Source organism: Pieris brassicae, chromosome W, assembly GCF_905147105.1.
Source record: "Pieris brassicae chromosome W, ilPieBrab1.1, whole genome shotgun sequence".
NCBI classification, from domain to species: Eukaryota; Metazoa; Arthropoda; class Insecta; order Lepidoptera; family Pieridae; genus Pieris; species Pieris brassicae.
Genome location: NC_059679.1, coordinates 4,788,174 through 4,809,437, shown reverse-complemented (window position 1 = coordinate 4,809,437; position 21,264 = coordinate 4,788,174). Strand labels below are relative to the sequence as shown.

The 21,264-nt window shown below is 34.2% G+C and overlaps 1 pseudogene; it reads left to right on the top strand.

Annotated features, from left to right (window-relative positions):
* The first annotated feature begins 5,396 nt into the window (after positions 1-5,396).
* The window catches only part of LOC123718286, a 141,678-nt pseudogene continuing 125,810 nt past the window's right edge, over positions 5,397-21,264 (top strand).

Genomic DNA, 21,264 nt, shown 5'->3' with positions numbered 1-21,264 from the left:
ATATCGTGGTCTTACGATAACGCAATTAACTGTTCTTTTCAGAACAAATTATTGTTTCATGACGATAACGTTTACAACTGTCCTTGTCAGGACACATCACTGTTTCATTATGACACGTACTAATCACCTACAACTTATTAATTTATTACATAAAAGGTTTTTAAGAAACGATAATTATAATGTAATAATGATTCTACCAATAAAAACACTATCATATATTTAAAATACTTTCGGTTGGTACATAATCAATATTATAATAAAACAAAATTTTGATTTAATGGATATTTCTTAGTGTGATTTCTAATTCAGAATAAAAATTGAACGCTCTTAGATCGACCATTCGAGTTTTACAATTCGAATCAAATGGATAATTATGACATTAATTCTACACTCAATATTGACAACTACGTTGACAGATCATGTGTTTACTTTTTTAACTATGTTTTTATGTCATGATAAAAAACTTTTTTTTTCTAAAATAATACTTTAATTAAAATAAAGATTATTTATTTGTAAATAACAGTATTAATAGACAAATTAAATATAAACATAGTGCATAAATAATAAAAATGGAAGGAAACGAGGGGGGCGGGCTTGACCCGCCCAACTCAAAAAAGAGACCACGACGGCGGCTCGAAGATCCCCAAAATGTTTCTGATGCTGGCGGCGGAGGCGGTGAGAAAGACTCGTATATCCCATATCTCAAGCCTAATTATAAAAGACTATATCCTGAAAATTCTATTACTATGGAATTTAAGGTTTTTATTGAAAACAAAAATATTCAGGACAGGCTGGGAAATAAAAGCCCAATATATTTAAACCACATATTCTCCGAAATTAAAGGCGTGGTGGCAATAAGGCGAATTAGCGCAAATAAAATTGTTGTCATATTTAAACAACATAATACAGCTAATAACTTGATACACAATATACATTTTCTTGAGAAACATGATATGAAAGCATACATTCCAGCAGCTCAAATTGAAAAAAACTGGTATTATCAGATTTGTGCCTGCAAGTATATCAAATAAAGAACTATTTACGAAATTAACTTCTACAAATGAAATAATTGCAGTTAGGAGATTTATGAAAAAAATAGGCAATGAATTAGTCGGAACACAAACTGTTAGTATCACATTTTTGGCAAACTCTTTACCTGAGAGTGTCCAATATGATTTATTTTTTTACAGAGTGTTTGAATATATACCTCCTCTCCAACAATGTTTCAAATGTATGAAATTTAATCATTATGCTAAGATTTGTAATGGCAAACAGCGTTGCTCTATTTGTTCAGGTGAACATTCTTATAAAGACTGCAATAAACAAAATGAGATTTGCTGTGTAAATTGCAGTGGACCTCATTTAGCAATATCCAAAATTTGCCCAATAAAAATGAATAAAATCCTAGAAAAGAAAAATAAAATAACATATGCAAGCATTGCCAGCACAAAAGATAACAATGAGTTCCCTCCCCTTCCACCACGCTCCAACCCTGTAAATAAAAAAGTGATTAGTGTAAATAATGCACCCAAACATGTAAATAATGCACCCAAACATGTAAATAAATCTGTAAATATTAAGCCTGTCTCACAGGCTGTAAGTATTAATGATATAAAAACACAAATAATTGCAAACAGTGATGTACTTATGGCCCTGGTACAAACACTGGTTCAAATAGGTAATAAGAATGATAATGAGCCTATAACTACAACATTTATTAAAGATATACTTATTAAAAATTTGTCAATATAATGGATACACAACCATATACAACATCATCTCTACGTATTGCGCAATTTAATGTTCAAGGTGCAAATCATAAAAGACATCTTCTTACAAAATTCTTTAATGAAAATAATATTGATATTTCTTTACTAAATGAGACATGTTTAAAAGACCATCAATCTTTTTATATTTCCGGTTATAATTTCTACAATAAAAATTCAAATAATCCTCGTAATGGTGTAGGAATATTAATTAAACCATATTTGAAACACAATGTTATAAATACTACTTTTTATGAAGATATTCAAACTATAGCAATAAGTATATACATAGAAAATACTACACTGTCTATTCTTTGTGTGTACTGTCCTCCGTCACGTAGGAGTATAAGAATGAATAGATTGCACAATATTATAAGAGAATTACCGAAGCCTCTTTTTGTAACTGGTGATTTCAATGCACATCATATTGCTTTTGGATGTATGTCTACGAAAAGTCGAGGGAATAACTTATATAATACAATTGATGAATGTGATTTATGTATTTTGAATAATGGTAGCTTTACTACAGTAAATTATCCTACACGCAACCCCTCAGCAATAGATGTAAGCTTTGTTAGTCCATGTGTGGCTCCTCTTTGTGAATGGTCAGTACATGATGATGCTATGGGTAGTTATCATTATCCAACCATAACAAACATTACAATGTGCATTGAAAGATACACAATTAATAAACATGTTGACAGATTTTTATATGATAAAACAGATTGGACAAAGTATAGTGAATTGTCTGGTTTGGTCTTCCATGACATGATGGTTAGCGAAGAGAGTCCAATAAAATCTTATGATGAGTTTTGTAACCGGCTCAATAAACTCAAACTCATGGCAGTTCCTAGATTCACTAGGACTAACTTTAGGAGTAGACCACCAGCCCCTTGGTGGAACAGTATATGTGAACAAGCCGTAATACAATCTTACAAAGCCTTGAAATTGTATAGAAATGATTCAACAGAATATAATTACATCAACTATAAAAGATTAGATGCTTTAAAAAAACGCACTATAAAGGAGCAAAAAAGAATCAGTTGGAATGGTTTTTGCAATAGTTTCAATAGAACTACACCCATCAGTAAAATTTGGAATCTCATTAAAAAGTTTAAGGGTATCAGAATTGGTAATAAATCATATAGGGATGAATTTGTAGAGCCACTTTTAGATAAGTTATCAGATAGTAACAATTTACTTGATCCAAATTCATTAGACAATTATTTTAATATTAACAATGAAAATCCTCAATCTAAATTTTTATTGGATTCTTTTTCATGGTCTGAACTTTTAATGAGTATACAATCTAGAAGAAATACTAGTCCTGGTTTAGATGATTTTCCATATTTATTAATAAAACATCTATCTGAATCTGTACAAAAGATATTTTTGAATGTTCTTAATAATCTATGGCATATAAAACTCATACCAAGTTCATGGCAAACTCAATGTGTAATACCTATATTAAAACCAGATAAGTCACCTGATATATAGATAGTCAATATGGATTTTGCAGAGGAAGAAGTTGTGTCGATAGCTTCATTTCTCTCATATCGGATCTGAAAAATGCAAAAAACAATAAATTACACACAGTTTGTGTATTTCTAGATGTGCAAGGTGCATTTGACAGTGTGGATCCTGGCATACTGGTGAAGGTACTCAGTAATTCTGGTATACCTGGACAATAATTTGTATACTTGTGAGATATGTAAATATGTTAATATTAAAAATGTAAATATACTTCAATTTGCAGATGATTTAGTGTTGTATAGTTCAGATGTAAATTTAACAGTAGCCATTGAAAATGTTAACACTGCCTTAAGGCAGTTAAATAATTGTTATCAACACACCTTAAAATTGAAAATAAATGCTGGCAAAAGTAATTTAATGCTATTTGGAAAGGACACACCAGTAGTGGATGTTGTCTATAATGGTGATGTCATTCAAAGAGTCACCTCACACAAATTTTTAGGTATTATCACTGACCAGAAATTGTCATTTGAAGAACATATTAAATATGTATCTAGAAATGCATTAAATGGTGTTAACATTTTAAGATGTCTAGCAGGTGTTACATGGGGTGCAGATCCCAAAATACTTTCATTATTATATAAATCTATTGTAAGAAGCCACTTTGATTACAGTTCTTTAGCTTATTTAAACAGCACTCATGTACATAAATTGGATATATTGCAGAACAGAGCTTTGAGGATCATATCAGGAGCAATGTGTTGGTTGGAGCGACTCCCATAAGGGCCATGGAAGTCGAAATAAATATTATGCCATTGATATTGAGACGACTTATGCTTGCAGAAAGATACTGCCTGAAACTATTATCATCAAATAATACCCAAATTATAAATAGGATAATACCTCACCCAATCAATATAGATGGTCCACTCACTTCACCAAATGGTCTCCTGAGAGGTACATCTCCAACTCTGTGCCAGATCTTCTTAGAAATACAATCTCATTATTCGAACATCAAAAAACTTTCACACTGGTCGTGTTACACTCATTCATACAGTTGTATCACTCATCCTATTACGATTTTATCAAATTCAATCGAAAATAATTCAGATTTACTGGCTTTTATAGAAGAAAATAACAAGTATTATACAATCTACACTGATGGCAGTAAAGGCAATGATTTTGTGAGAAGTGCGGTATATGATTCCCAAAAAGATGTTGCTCAAAGCTTTGCTCTCGATAAAAAGTGCTCCATATTTACAGCAGAGGCATATGCAGTTTTTGCCGCTTTAAAATCTATAATTTCTATAAATAATTGTAAATATTTTCTAATTTTGACAGACTCTTTGAGTCTTTTAAATAGCCTTAAGCATTCTAATATTAATAATTTTAAAACTAATTATATTATTTATTTAATTAAAGATACTGTCTTGCGGTTGCATAAAAAAGATATAACTGTTGCCTTTATATGGGTACCCTCACATAAAGGTATTACTGGTAACGAAAAAGCAGACAAAGCTGCATATGAAGGGATTAACACTCTTAATGTCAGAAATGTGGTACAGGTTCCTATGACTGATTATTATTATTATATCAACTCGATAAAAAAATTATGGACAACATTATGGGAAGAAGATCAAAAATTGAAAGGAAAATGGTATGGTAGTATACAGGAAAATTTACATATAAGACCCTGGTATGATGAGTTGAATACTAGCTGTATCGTGAGTCGTGAGTTCGTTACCACAATCAACAGATTGCGCTTTGGGCATAACACTGCACCCGCACACCTCGCTAAACTTAATATTATAGCTAACAATATTTGCTCTTTCTGTATTAATAACGAGATCGCAGATATCAATCATATCTTTTTTAAATGCCAAAACCAAATATTCATTTTTAATAGACTAATATTGGCAAGTGAAATAATGGAAATTAGTGATCCCTCCCGCCGCCAGTTGTGTGATTTGCTCAAAAACAAAAAGTGTTATAGTGCATTATATAAATATATCAAAAATACCGTGGGGAAGATTTAAGAAAACAAGTGAAACGATAGAATAACATGTGAATTAGTGACCGTAAATAAGACTTGGCTTAAAGGTCTCGTTACCAGGCCATAAAATTATTAAAAAAAAAAATTATGACATGATAAATGATAAGCGATCTCTATTCTCGATATCAGTGATTATCGATCGTAATATATTTTCAGTTCATACAAATAATCACAAAAATATTCTAATTCATCCTGAAATATCTAAGAAACCAATAGTGCATGCGCAAATTATATATTTCACCAAATTATATAATAAGGTGCGGTTTCATTATTTTGTCCTTACGGAATGAATTTTATTCAGGTTTTGTTATGCAAACAATCCATTTCAAGCTTCATTAGTCATAATTAATGATTCTTAAAACTGTTAACCCTGTGTAGTAAAACTAATACAGTAATTACCTGATTCATAAATATTTTTAGTGAAGATGCCAGGAACAAATTTAATTGTTCCTGATGTTTTGTGGGGGAAACATGCACCAACGCATTGCATATCATCCGTTTACCTTTCGAGAGACCAGAAAACACTGGTCACTGGGTGTTATGATGGGCAAATATGTATTTGGCAAGTGAATCCAGATTCACTTAAGATGACACCTCGCTGCTTGCTCGTTGGCCACACAGCACCTGTTACCTGTCTATCTAGGGCATCTATTATACAGGTATGTTTAATTTTACATGTTAAATGCTACTTTAATTTTCAGTCTATACACATCCTTAACATTTCCATAATATTTTATATCAGTGGTGGTATTTTATAAATGTTTAAGTATTACATAAACAAAATTCAGTATTCAAAGTACCTATCTAACATAATAAGATATATCAAATAGATTTTCTATTAACAAGATTCTTATAAGAATATTTTAGTTTTATTGCATTTGAAAAGATGGAGACACTTCCATCTTTTAAAATCTGATCTAGTATTAATAAGGACCATTTTCAAGGTGATGAATTTATTTCTCATCCTTCTAAGATAAAGATATTTTCTTAAGGTGATCTATCTTTAAAAAATATCTCCTAAGAAATATTTCAAATAGGTTGAGTTGTTATCTTTCATCTCATATTTTTATGTATTATTTAGATAGACTTACCTTTCTAGAAAAAAAAAACATATAACGGTCCAACCTAAAATGCTTTAACATAAAACTAACACATATAGGGTGATTGTTACTCTCTTGATCTTTTTTATCTACAAAAAACATCATATACATTAAGGATAGCTACAACCATACAAGCCGTTCCAATTCAAATAAATAAAATTCCTTCATATAGGTAACATAAATGAACATCAAAAGCCATTGTCTTGCCCAAAGGATTCTGTGGCAATAGTCTTGTAGTTGCATAGCCTTAAAAATTGGAATAACTTTTTATTCATTTAATTCAGAGATGTCATTGTATTGATTACATCCTCGGATTCTAGGTGTCGCTACTTCCTAAAGATTTACAAAATAATAACTCCACGATTTGATATTTTGACTTTACATTTTATTGTAAGTACATATACAAGATTTAAAATTAGGAGATAAGAATTAAATAACATTATTTAGCCAGACAGCATTATTTAACCAGACAGCATTATTGCTGGAAACAGTTCCAGGTGACCTTTATAAAAGAATATCTATTTAAAAATAATTGTAAAGTGCCAGAGTGTGTATTATAAAAACAACAAATTAATAATGCAGTGAAGAAAAATGTAAAAACATATTTTGAAAGACCAAAACCTATATATTTAATAGTGGTTTATATATTTTTCAGGATAATAACTTTATAGTGAGTTCATCAGAGGCAGGAGAGATGTGTACATGGGATCTTGTTGATGGAAAATGTCGGGAGAGTGTGAAATTAACACAAGTGCACACAAACATACAGGTATAATTATTAATAAGATTTTAAATGCGTGTTGACCTGCTTTGCCATACAAATGATGACGCTTAATTGTACATAGAGAACGACCAGTATAAGGTCCACATTTAAGATATCTAAATATATAAGGGGTGTCCACCTCAAACATTTTTTTTAGTATAGGTACTAGTTTAGTCAAGACATCCAAAAGTGTCAGGGCCGTAAAACCTATTGCTACTGGGTATTATTTTGTTATGTAATAAAAAAAATCCTGTCCAGGCATACCACATGTGTAATAGTGAAGATTTGAGACTATTCTGCAATGGGTATTATGCAGAAATTCTCATAATGGACTTGTTTTCATTGGAAATCTTATTTTCTTTGAGCTCCAAAATGAATCCAGATTGGATATCTGCGCTACATGTGAGTAAAGAAATTTTTTATTAGAAAAGTTATATTGCTATTAACTAGGGGTTGGTGTATATTTTTGGTATGTTATTTTTTGGTTTTGAAGCAAAATTGGGATGGGGATGTAGCAATAGTTTACAACCTATTCCGTAAAACCTGAGAGGTATGTAAGGTAGCAAATGGGCTTCCATGGTTTGGCCTTTGTATATTTATATAATGATAAATAGAATCTGAGAAAGGTGTGTTTAGTTTTGTAATTAACATTTATTAACCAAAGAATCTCAATAGTAAAGCATTATAACGATTCATTTTCTAATTTTTAATTTTGATAAAAATGTGTCACACACTATCATTTTAAAATATTTTTAGGTTTTGCGTCCATCGTCTAGAAAAGATGACGTCGTGTTGGCTATATCTATTACCGGAACTGTCAAAGTGAGTGTTTCTTTTTTTTATATTCTGTGCATGCTACAGTAATCTGTGGTAATGAGTGATCCGTAAATAATTCGTTTATCTTAATTTTAATTTGTAATTAAGTTTATTTGTTAAATAGAATATATGAATTAGTTTTAAATATCATGATATAATACTACGTAAAGTTTGCGTGTTTTTAGTTATGACAGCCCCAGTATTTTTAAATTAAATTTAAAAGTGTACTTGGAGCATTTTTAATTTTTTGAATACCTTTGATTCTATTGTAATGGTTTTTTATAATCTTAGTTAGATATAAAAACACCGCGATAAATTGAAACTCAGGAAAGTCGCTATAGGGTCCTTCATGAAAAGTTTATTAAAAGCCTGGCATAGGCAAAAAATCACACAACCCCTACAAGGGGACGTAAGTTGAATAAAAACGCGAATTTATTTACATTCTTTGAAAGGCCGGATGCAGATCTGGAGTGACCGATATACAAAATTGCTAATTTTATTTCAAGGTGTGGTCCCTCCTAGGACACGAGAATAAACAGTCCGAGCCGATATACGAGAACGAGTCAAAACAAATACGGTGTTTGAACGCCCTGTCACTGAATTGTTGTGCGTACAACCAACGCACAGTTCTGATCGTATGCGCGAAGTATTGCCAAATATATGATGCGGGTAAGAATTCAACCAGTGGGACTTAAACCTTTTAGATGGATCTCTTACGTATCTGTATCATGGTCTGTAGGTGATCAGCCTTTGTCTGATTAGGTCTAATGTTGGAATATTCTCGCTTCAACCTTTCATGTCTGGATCCTATGTAAGGGAGGCAAGTACGTGATCAGCCTTTGCCTGGTAATGGTTACGGTATAATGCCGGTGTTACGATATCTCGTACGAGCGAGTGTTTATAGCAAACTTTTGCCAACCATTGGTGCACATGGTCGATATTAAAATGAGGGTAGAGTGAAAATTATTGACGCAAAAAATTTATCCCAACTACCCTCCAAGTAAAAAAAATCTGAGTCCTTAAAGGTCGCCATTTATAACAGAAGACTGTCTTCCATCAAACTCTATCCTGTTTTGTGTCTTTAATATTGTCTATAAAGTCTCTAGTTATTCTTGTATAGACAAGGGATTAGGGATTATCCATAGGGATAATGTAAATTTCAAGTGGTTTTGCTATGAATTATTCCTGACTATGATAAAATATCATTAAATTAGTTGAGTATTGAACAATGTGATTTTGTAGGTGATTTTTCGGTGCTGTGCTCCATACAAGCGCCGTCCGGTGAGAGATGGATGTCCGGTGACTTCCTCGCACTGGACAGAGTCCTAGTATGGTCCACTGAAGGGATATCTTTATAAACTACCCGCAAAGTAAGTGAAATTTGAGAAGTTCTTGCCTTTAATTAGTCTGCATAGTCACGGATACAACGCGTGGTCACAGTCTTTATTGCGTACTTAGATTTTTAAAAAAGACAAGTCAGAGGTCTATCACATTTTGAGACCGTGCATTATATTACACATCCCGTGACCATGCAGATGTAACAGGTTATAATTTCAAATCCAAAAAAGACATACATAACACAGTTTATATTGGTTTCGGCATTAGATTCTCATCTGTGCACAATAAGCTTTTTAACATGTACGGTTGAATATACCACTCGTAAAAACTACGAGTCGTTTTTGAACAGAGCCCTTGTTGCAATATGTCCTAGACTGACCCGTGGTATCGTCGATAATAAAATTAAAAAAAAATTAACAAAAATCAGAAATTAGTTTCCCCATATACTTTGATTAGATTGCTTACAGAACTAACTATATAAAACTATCCTCTTAAAGTGACCAATTCTACACATGCAGTACGACTCGTAGTTATTACGGGTGGTTTTTTTATTATAGAAACCGGTATCTAAGGCAATAAGGGATGGCTTGAAGTGAAGCGTTTTAATAATAAACTGACTTCAAAATTTATTAAAAAGACCAGTGCAGCTCGGCCTTTTAGGTCTGGGCCTCTATATAACTGTTTCATGAGGCAAGAGTGTGATCATCATCGACTGATTGGGTCTAAGCCGGTGTTATGATGTTTTCCTTCGTATAAGTAAGGTTCATGGGTGCACAGCTGGTGGATCCTCAAGGATGACACACCCACAGTGATGTCCAATTCGTTGGGCTACTTTCTGTGATTAATTTATATTTATAAAAGATAACGCTGTCGCTGATAAGTCGCTGACTTCTAGCCTTTATTAAGCTCTACAAATTTTCTCTAGAACTCATATATCTTTTAGTTCTTGCGTTCGTAAGGACCGACTGCAAAGCAGATTACCACGAAAGTGTTTTCAGTTTTCGTACATAGACAGAGTCCCTTACATACACACCATCGTGTCTAAGACTAGCAGGAAAACATCGTCCGGAAACCTTAAACCGACGTAGGCACAGAAGGCCTGACAGAACAGAAATTACCCGAAACATAAACGAGTGTTGGCCTAGTGGCTTCAGCGTGTGACTCTCGTCCCTGAGGTTGTAGAACCCTGACTGTGCACCAGCTCGTAATGGAAAACTTCGTGAGGAAATCGTGTTGCCTACTTAACTATTAGATTGACAAATCATAAAACATATACAGAAATCCGAAGCCCGGGCTGAAAGTCAAGCCGCTGGTTCTGGATAAATTAAAAATTTATGCTTATGGTGAATTAAACCTACATGTATTTTTTTATAGCAAACTGCGTGCACGGGCTATTAATAGGTCAGCACTTGATATATTTTTAGAATCATTTTTTAGTTTGCTTTTTAGTTGTCAATGTGTATCTGGGGTATTTAGAAACGTCACTTTTCATTCGCGAGCCAAACATGTAATGGATACGGGGGTGTTTTGTGTATGGTTCTGGCTAAGTCTCGTTTCTGAATCTCGCCCTAAGAGTCAAGTTTTAGCGCTAAGTGTGACTTCCGTGTGTCAAAAGAGTGGAGTCTTAGCGTTAAGTGGGACTCCTGTCAGAAATGTAATGGTTTCGAGATACAATAAACTGAGTTGAGTCTCTCTGAAAATGACCTAAGCGTGACTGCGATGTGTCAGAAACAGAAGTGAATATTGACATACGGAAGTCCCATGACTAATATCATGATTTTAACTCCGTTTTCACATTGAGCTTAAGTCCTCCATAATTATGGATATTCACTGGTTAGAATAATATGTCATTATGCTCATAGTTATAGTTGTTAAACATAGTATCTTTAACACAAACCTATAACATACATTGAGCTATATTCAGAGTTGTCTAGCACTATGACTATGACATCCACCAAATCCGTGTATCATTTGTCAAACTTGAGCTGGCAACACCAAGTGGACCATTTTGTTATTAAGAATACAGATTACAAATGAAATTAGTTTTCTCTAATTTATTGCTTTAGAAGAGCTTCCGCAGTTAAAATTGTTTTCTCCTCACAGTTCTACCCTCATACATTGATGTGTCTTGCAATACACCACACTTATGGCTTTAAAATGTTCTAAATACAGTGAAAACTATACTAAACTATATATATTATAGGATGTCAAGTAAAGGTTAAACCTTTAGGGAGTTTGAATGGGCGATTTGGCAAAATGTTTTAGATAGATCGACAAATAGTTCGTATATTATGTGTTAACTATTCGACATTTCGCAAAGTTTGCGTTGACTATTCGATTGTTCGTATAGTTTGTGCTAAAGGTAAATTGTCATGTAGTACATTGGTTTTACTTATTTTGCATTTCACATCATTTTTTAACACAACAAAACATGCATTTACACCTTAAGTATTGTAACCATTTTCCGCGAATATATATCTGCCAGAAATGTCCGTCTATTACATTATCATTGTCACCAAGTGAGTTATGCTGACCTTAAACGAACCCAAGATCAATGCCAATTTTTCCTATTGAAAAATCTGTAACACGTATTTGACTTGTTTCGCCTTGAAACCCAGGAGTTACCCCCACTCCACAACATATAGGTTTTGCTGCTACCCACATAAATAAAATTTGTTTTTAGTTCCGTTCCCGACCATAAAGGCTTTCACGGACCAACTGTGGAGCATGATAGTCCTGTTTTGTATGGAATTTTGGCGCACCCAGATAATAAGGTACCTAATAATTTTTAGTGGTTAAAAAGGAATTATCAGAAATACACTCTGATTCTTTTGCGACCAGTGGTCCTGTAGAAAAAAAAACTAAGAAATATTGCTATATATTATATGTTCAAATACTTAATTAACTCAATAATTTATTTTAACGAGATATTAATTAAATTCTATCGGTTATGAAATTTCTTAAGGTAGGCCATTGAACTACGGTCATTGAACGGCCTTACGTGTCGCATGTGTATGTGAGCCGCTCCGCAAATCGTGAGTCGGGCTTGTGTACAGCTGTTGAACTGGCTCGCTACAGTGTCTTCTAGGAGATATGAACTTAAAAAAAATGCTTGGTGTCCCTAGGTTGCCGTACCATTGAGTTTTAAAAAATAATTAACTGTCTTATTACTAGTGTTTTTGGATTTCTGTTAAATATACTTTTTAGATGGCTAGATTTTAATTTCCACTGATGTCTCTGTTAAGTGACATACATAAATGAGATGGATGGAAAATAATTAATTGATTTCCAACACACATAAGTATACAGTATTTAAATATATTATGTTAAAAAGTATTTATAATATGAATAATTAAAAACTCATAAATAGAAAATTAAAACAAATTATAAATGTTTGGTCCCTGCGTTAGTAACTCAAATCTGAGTGACGCAATTTCTTTCCTTTTTTCTTATTTTGTGATAGACTCTTGAAACATCAATATATAATAAAATAAAAATAGCCTGAATCCAAGTAATAATCAGGATTACATTACGTCCATGTCATTATGTTTGACATTAGTGCAGGGCCTCCGATGGAGTAAGGGCCTTCTCCAACTTCTTCCACTTCTCTCTTATTTTCCATACCACCCACCATTTTCCTTACCCCGCTATCCTTTTATTTCCATCTTCCTAGATTTCTGGTGACCGTCCTCACTTTTCTTCCCACTGAGCCATTTTAAGTAACGGTCTTTTTGATTCTAATGAAGTTTTTAAAATCTTGTAGCATCGAGCCCTGTACTGTAATTTAGAAAAAGAACAACTTGATAAACAACCATCGAAACGTTTCAGCTTCTATCATGTCCTCCGGCCATGAGGTTCATCCTAACATCTGTTGGTGGAAAGCAACGTAGACTCTTACTGAGAGGAGATTTAGCTGGAGTGGTTCTTCTGTGGAATGTGGATGATGCAGCCATGCCTGTACCCAATAAGGTTATGTGTGAGTATTAGTAAAATTAATCAAATACAGCCCAAATACTGACAAACAAATAAAATAATTGGTAAGATGGTGATGATGATGACTGGAAGTAGCTTCACTGGGCTTTTTCTTCTGCGATCTAGTGAATTGTGCAATCGACTCCTGATAACTCTCTGGAAGACTACTATCGACTCCTGGAAGTCTCCCATCTCAAAGGCACCCACTAAAATAGGTATTCATGGGCTGCGGTGACTGCCATTTGGTTTGAGAGATATATTTTTTAGGTTTATTTTAACCCATTCTGCTCCATAGCTCTCTCTTCGACAGACCAACTGCCCATCGTTTTATTTGACGTCCTCTCTTCCTTGTGTTTATGCTCTCAAGTATGTTAGACTGGTTCGTACGAAGGAAAACATCGTAACACCGGCATTAGCGCCAATCAGGCAAAGGCTGATCACCTACTTGCCTCATGAAACAGATACATAAGAGGGAGATTAATGAACTATTTAGTAGTCGAAGTTTCCGTCAAAGCTTTTTTAAAATATTAAACCATAATAATACATTGTTTCAGCGCGTGCGCCCATAGTGACAACCAGTTTGGAAATGGCTTGGGCGGAAATGAGTCCCAGCCCAGTGGGTATTCTGGATCAATTAAGCCATCCTGACGAACCGGGTGAGTTATTTAATTTTGACTTCAATAAAGGCAATTAGAGTGGGAACACCTCCGTTCCAGATGTCCATTGGTCATGCAGATGACTAGATTAGCAAACAACCCACTTAGGGCCATTGATTTTGAAGTGATACGTAAGTTAACCGCTTGGTTATGTAACGCGTGACAGCGCCAGTCTGTCTAACTTCTCTCTCTCTCAAGCATACGGCAGCGACAGGCAGGCTTCTTTTCTCTCACTCGCAGCGTTAGCCGCGTTTCGGACATAAGTTTTGCCCTCTCTCTAGTGTGCGTTAGACATTTATTGTTGGCAGTGAGCATATAGTCTCAAACATCACCGTTTTTGAAAGTGATTATAAAAATATGATGAATGAAGCAGTATATGACCCTTGAAACATTACAGAAGTTCAACTGTGATTAGTTTAAGTTATTCCTGTTGTTGGGCGTTCCGAGACGCACCAATATTTTTTTATCGTTATCCATCTCTTTGTCCATTCGCTTGATAACGTTTCTATTTCTTCTATCCACCTTTTTCAGGCAACCTCTTCTTCTTCACCTTGGTCCTTTCCAGACTTTTAGATGGCTTTGTTTCTCTATTACCTTCCTGCTAACACTTCTATTACATCTAATTCCCTAATATTTCTAGGGCGCCCTTTTCTTCCCCTCGATCCTTTTCGAATACAGTGTTAACTATCATGACACTCAAAGTATTCTGCATATTTTGACTTTGAATTGTTGTTAAATGGAAATTATAAATTATATATTGATTATAGTAATCTGTATATATTCGCCTCACCTTTCACGATTTGCCCCAATCGGTAAGTCTGGCACTGACGTTGAAACCATGACAGTGTAGCTATATCCAAATCTTCGAATATAGTTTTCTTAAATAAAGATTTTTAAAGATTTTCCATCCTTCTCTGGTTGTATCTTTCTTTCTTCTTTCTCTTAATTCGTTATGTTTACCGTTTGAAATTTTGTGAGCAATAAGATTATGATAAAGTATGACCATGACTCACTCTAACATCAGTGTCTACACGTGTAAGCAATTTGTAAACAAACTGACGGATGTCAAGTTCAATACGTATGACGCTGACAGTCGAGTTTATTACGGTCTAGGACAATTAAGCTACAAAAGAACATACATATCTCCGCAGTTTTAACTTATTTCGGCAATTTAAAAGCACTTTTTACTATTACATTGTTGTCGTCATTAATGAGTTGAATGCACAGAGTATGTCAAAGTCGAGTGAATTCAAACTCAAACTCGAAATAACTTTATTCATATAGTTATGAACGTCAATAGAAAATATGTTAAATTGATTCTAAATTTACATTTACAACCAGTTCCCAAGTCAAGGGAGTAGAGCGGACAGAAAGAAACATGAAAAAACTGTTCGCCACTCGTTTAAATCGCCAAGTTTTGAGTCTTACAAATTGTTTGTATTGGAGCGAATCAATGTTGACTAATGTTCACTAATTTCGCTTGGGAGTCTGTGGTAAAAACGAACACAATTCTACTCTTTGGGGAATTTCTCGTTAAATCGAGTGACGCTGCAGTTTACACGGTAGTTGTCTTTGGAGTTCACCTGTTCCACCACCTTGCTATATGCCCCGCCCATTGCCAATTCTGCTTCAAAGAAGTATAGTAAACGTGTATTTTTAATAATAAGGTTTTTTTTTGCAGAAATTAAATTGACGGCCTCTATTTATCTATTGGCCGCAAATCGTTTGGTTGTTGGCAGGGAAGATGGTTCAATAATAATAGTTAACGCGACACATACTGTTCAACTTCAACTGTTACATGGGAACCATCAACAGTTAGACGGTAAGTTTGATAAATGCAAATTCGGCTAAGTTTTATTGCAGCCGATTATTATTATATTAATTAATTTATGAGGTTAATTAATGGATGTAAAAATATAAAGTGTACCTAAAGTATTAGTGTAACTAAGCATACAGTATAGTATACAGTATACTGCAGGTATAAAGTGTACCATAGGTATAAAGTATACCTAAAGTATTAGTGTAACTAAGCATACAGTATAGTATACAGTATACTGCAGGTATAAAGTGTACCATAGGTATAAAGTGTACCTTAGGTATAAGAGTATACGGTATATATACCTGTGAACTATTAAATAAAAAAATCACTAAAGTTTTACCTATGAAACTTAACATTTTAATATTTGTTTTAGATTGGCCACCTCATCAGTTGTTATTGGGACATAATGGACGCGTGAACTGTCTCTTGTACCCGCATCATGTTCATCACAGGTAAACTCTCAATTGTATTAATGAACTGACCCACAAACACACACACACACAACTACGAGTAAATGGTATTATTCTATATTTATATATCTTTGTCTGTTGTATATGTTCTAGTAGAACACCGTATATATGAATAGATTTTTTAAATATATTCAAGATAAATTTTAAGTTCACGCTCATGTTGTGTACATTAATATTTAAAAAAATCACCTTCGAGAAAAGTGTGCATTGAATGTTTCTGGTCTGCTAATAAGTGTATTTGTGTTATAGGTATGACAGAGCCTATCTTGTATCTGGTGGAATAGACTTCGCGGTTTGTCTATGGGACCTGTTCAGTGGGGCGCTGCTTCATAGATTTTGCGTTCACGCGGGAGAGATCACCCAATTGATCGTTCCACCTCATAACTGCAGTGTTAGTAAATCAGTTTAAGTATTTAAACAGTATACGAAAGTAAATTAGTTTAAGTGCTTAACACAGTTTAAGTATTTGAATCAGTTTACTAAAGTAAATAAGTTTAAGTAATTAAATCAGTTTACGAAGACAAATAAGTTTAAGTATTTAAAACAGGTTTACCTAAGACCGCGTTAAGAAGTTAGTTCCAAATTTTAATTGATATGTACTTTACAGCCAAGGATTCAGAAATGCATATGCGCTGTCGCATCGGACCATAGCGTCACGCTCTTAAGTAAGTTTTTCTCTACTGTACACTTAAAAATCTAATTGTATTATTGTTAAGGACGTAATGATAAATCTAGTCACATGTTAACAAATCAAATATATATTCATATAGTTCAACTATATATAAGAAATATTGCGAATACCTAGAAACAATGTCAACTGTCAATGCCAGCTGTGACTTGTTGAAGTTAGCTGTTAACTGTCAACTGGCAATGTTAGTTATTTATAAAAGGGGGGCAAACGAGCCTGCCCAAAAAAGGACAGTCAACGCCAAAAAAGCTCATATAAATGTCAATTGTCACCGTCATCAGTTTTCATAAGTAAAATTTATATTTTGACGCGAACATGAATAATTGATTTATTGATCTGTCAGTGTCAACTACGATTGTCAGTGTCTACTGGTAATGTCAGCGTTATCAAGAAGCAAAATATATTTTTTTGCGAAAATGAAATTTGAAGATGTGTGTGTTTATGTCAATGTCAAGATGAAGTTGTACATTTTGAATAATATACGAAATGGTTAAAGATTAAACATGTAAAATAATTCTCAGGTTTAACTGAACGGAAGTGCGTAACACTCGCTTCCCGCCATCTATTTCCGGTAGTGACGATAAAATGGCGTCCGGCTGATGACTTTATGGTGGTCGGATGTAGTGACGGCACTGTGTATGTTTGGCAAATGGAGACCGGGCATTTGGATAGGGTCTTGAATGGTAAGACTTCGTTTATATATGTAGTGTATGTTGGTCCGTAGTTAGTACGGTCACTAAGTATGATAAAAATAAATACTTGGACATGTTATACAATCACACAGTTAAAGTTACAATAAAACAATTCTGAAGGCTTTATTTAGGTACACTACGGAAGCATGAATACCTAAATCGTCCTCATTAATAATTCTAGATATTTACTTTTTACTTTTTAGGTCTGGGCCCTATAAATCTCTTTCATGATTTGTCAATCTAATAGGCAAGTAGGTGATCAGCCACCTGTGACACATGCCGTCGTGTTGGGTCTATGGCAAGCCGGTTTCCTCACGATGTTTTCCTTGGTACGACCGAGTGTTAAATGCGCTGTAATAGTCCATTGGTCTGCTGGGGTTTGAATATCAGGAATACGAGTCGCTGAAGCCACTAGGAACAGAATCCTTTAAAAGTATTTGATTAAACAATTATATTTGATTTTGAGGAAAAAATGGATTTAATAAGGATTGTAGTTTCGAGGTGTTAAAGAAAATATTTATTTATGAAAGTTCACCTATATCTAGCATATATTACAAGCCACCTTTTCTAAATACATGACAATTATGGTAAACATAAATGTTGTAAAAAATTAAAAACAGCGGTTATCAGATAGGTAATTAAGATTTTTTTATATTTTATTAAATTTCTATATATTGATGAAAACCGCAATAAATTCCGTTCAGTTTTTGAGTTTTTATATAAGAGACATCTTTTGTAGGCATTATCAAGCTTTACAAAATGTCTCTCGTTAAGGCAGCGTTCGTAAGAAGTCTGTTTATATGTCGAGTTATATGAGACACAAACCTGGCTTTCTATTGAGCTGAAAATCGGTTCAGTAGATCTAGAGATTATCTACAATATTACAAATTTTACTTCTTTATAATACATACAATTACTTTCATATTTCCTATAACACTTACAACGCCCAAGCCGCCTTTGTCTGTATGAACGCGGTTAACTCAAAAACTATCGCACGGATTTTTATACAGTTTCCACCGTAGATACTGTGATCTTTGGGGAAGGTTTGTATATTTAATTAATCACGGTTTTCCTTAAATTGGCTGAAATATAACAATTATTGTTGAAAAGGAAAATGTGTATTTATTAAGATCGTTAAATATAATATCGAACGGGTTTTTATACAGTTTTCACGATAGATCTCATGACCTATGTGTAAAGTTTAAATATATAATTAATTAAGCTCGTACCACAATTAAATTTCAAGGTATGATAGCTGAAGACGTTCTAGCGGCCTGTGATGAGACATTGGCTGATGAACTTGGAGGTTCTATATCATCAGGCACAGACCTGCAAAGTCTGGCGAATCCAGCTGTGCATTTCTTTAGGTGAGTCTAGGTCTATTGCCAGTGTTACGTTGTTCTCGCTACAAACTGTTAGGGTTAGGCCTCTTAAACTTTTGATAGAGAACTTTTAAGAGATGCTGGTGACTGATAATCGAGTTAGGTTCGGGTATCCGTAGCTCTCATCACGCGGAAATCAATTTACCTTTTGTTTTTATAATTGAATTTATTATGTTTTTTTTTTCATCGTAAAAGAGAAATAAAATTTAGAGAAGATCTTTCAAGATGCCAAGCGTTGGCAAGTTTTTATTAATACATAAATTAATGAATTAACATCATAATGTGGAGTCAATTTGTCAGAAAGATAATATATATATGTTGGAGTCGAGTTAATGAAGTTTCTATTCGGTGACAGAGGTCTTCGACACCGCAACCTAACAGCAATGCGAGCTGCAACTCAACGCGGTCTGGCTGCCTTGCACGCGTCAGAGCGCGGATCCAATGCCGGCCCGTTAGCTGAACCGGCTCGTGCCAGGCCTCCACCTCTGACCATACAGGGCTTCAGGTCCAATCCCGCTGGTGAGTATTCTGAGAATTTGGACCACCTTCAAGCTCCATTATCAGAGCTGTTTCAATTATTAAGTTATATACATAAAAAAAAAGGATCCAAAATTGAAGATAAGTAACTTCAGAGGGTGGCTGATTCCACATGGTTACTTCGAGGAGATACGGGTGGAATTTCGTATTCTACATCGACTTCTGATGATGAAGGTGGGATTGGAGCGATATTTAAGGCGGTTTTTGCACCACCACTTAGAGAGAAGCCACTTTCGGGCAGGGCGTAGCGCCAATACAGCCCTAGCTGATTTGTCAACATCCTACAGGCCAACAGCGAGTTTTCATTAAACAAACAACGGTCATTTCTGGCTGAGACTAAGTGGGATGTATCTAAATTTCTTGATACTTAAGTCGATTTAGCGAAACAGTGTTTTGAAAGTGTTCTCCTTGGTTATAAAAATCAAGTATATTCTTCTGTAGTCGTGATGTGTTGTGTGTTTTATTGAGATTAATCTGTATAAAACATGGCTCTGTAGCGTAGCGATCGTCACGTGACCCGAATCAATCACAGATTAATCAAATCGATAAGGTAGCATGCTTGTTAATATCTTCGCCTGTCTAATCCCAATCAAAATTTGTCGTTATATTTGTCCAAAAGAAGTGTAAATACGTGAAAAACTTGACATTTATTGGCGTGTTTACAACCATGTTACGTCACAGGGTGACGCCATCTTGTCTAGAGAAACGTTGTGGATTCTTAAACTCTAAAACTAAACTAAAACTTGGTGTTATTTTACGCACGCTATCATGGATAGACTTCTTCGGGCGTGTGAAAGATAAAGCAGGAGATATGGAACGGCTCTTGAAAGAGAAGGACAAGCATGGTTTGTATTATTTTAATGTTACAGAAATGGTTTTTGTTTTAGATGAACCTAAAGGCTACATAAAAACAAATTGCTAAAGTTATTGCACTCTCAAAGCCTTTCTTAGAAGAGCTTTGGCCACAATATTGTTCAGCCCCAAATAACAACACCGTCTAAAATATGACGCATATACATAACATATCAATTGACGTTACGTTTCGCGGTCATTTGGAAGGGAAAGCTAAATTAGCCTCTAAGAAGCTTGGTGTGCTAGCCGAAGCCGCAGGCTGGCACGCCAATAGTGCTCTTGTATATCATAAATATTTTGTACTTAAGAGCAATATACAGAGAATGACTTGATATTTATATTTTTTTTTATTTCAGGTATTTTAGCTAAGATGAAAGAAGGTGCCGAGAATATGCAAACTAAAATACAGGCCAAGGCCGATCAACTGGAAAGTCAACTCGATGCGAAAGGTAAGTGGGATGGAAGATAAGTGTGAAAGGGATAGCTATAGGTTCGACGGCTTCGTACAGGAATGCATCCAATGAAACGCATTGTTTATTATAGTTTAAATTGAAGATAGTTTATGGGTAATATTAGAAAGGGAAAATTATGCTTTTGATGGCTTCGTACAAGAATGCATCCAATGCATTGTTTATTTGTTTGTTTATAAACCTACAGTTAAAATTGTTGATAGTAATGGATATACTATTGACGAGGTTAAGATATACTTATTAATAATACCTATGTTTTTAAGTTTATTTACTAGATGAATTTTTATATTGACATTTTACATCTGAGTTCCAACTATTGGATTTGATAATCCAAATTTCAAGAAACCGCCAAAACGTATTTAGACCACATGGCGTCGTACCATTTGACGTACCGTTTTTGACGTGTTAACTGTCATT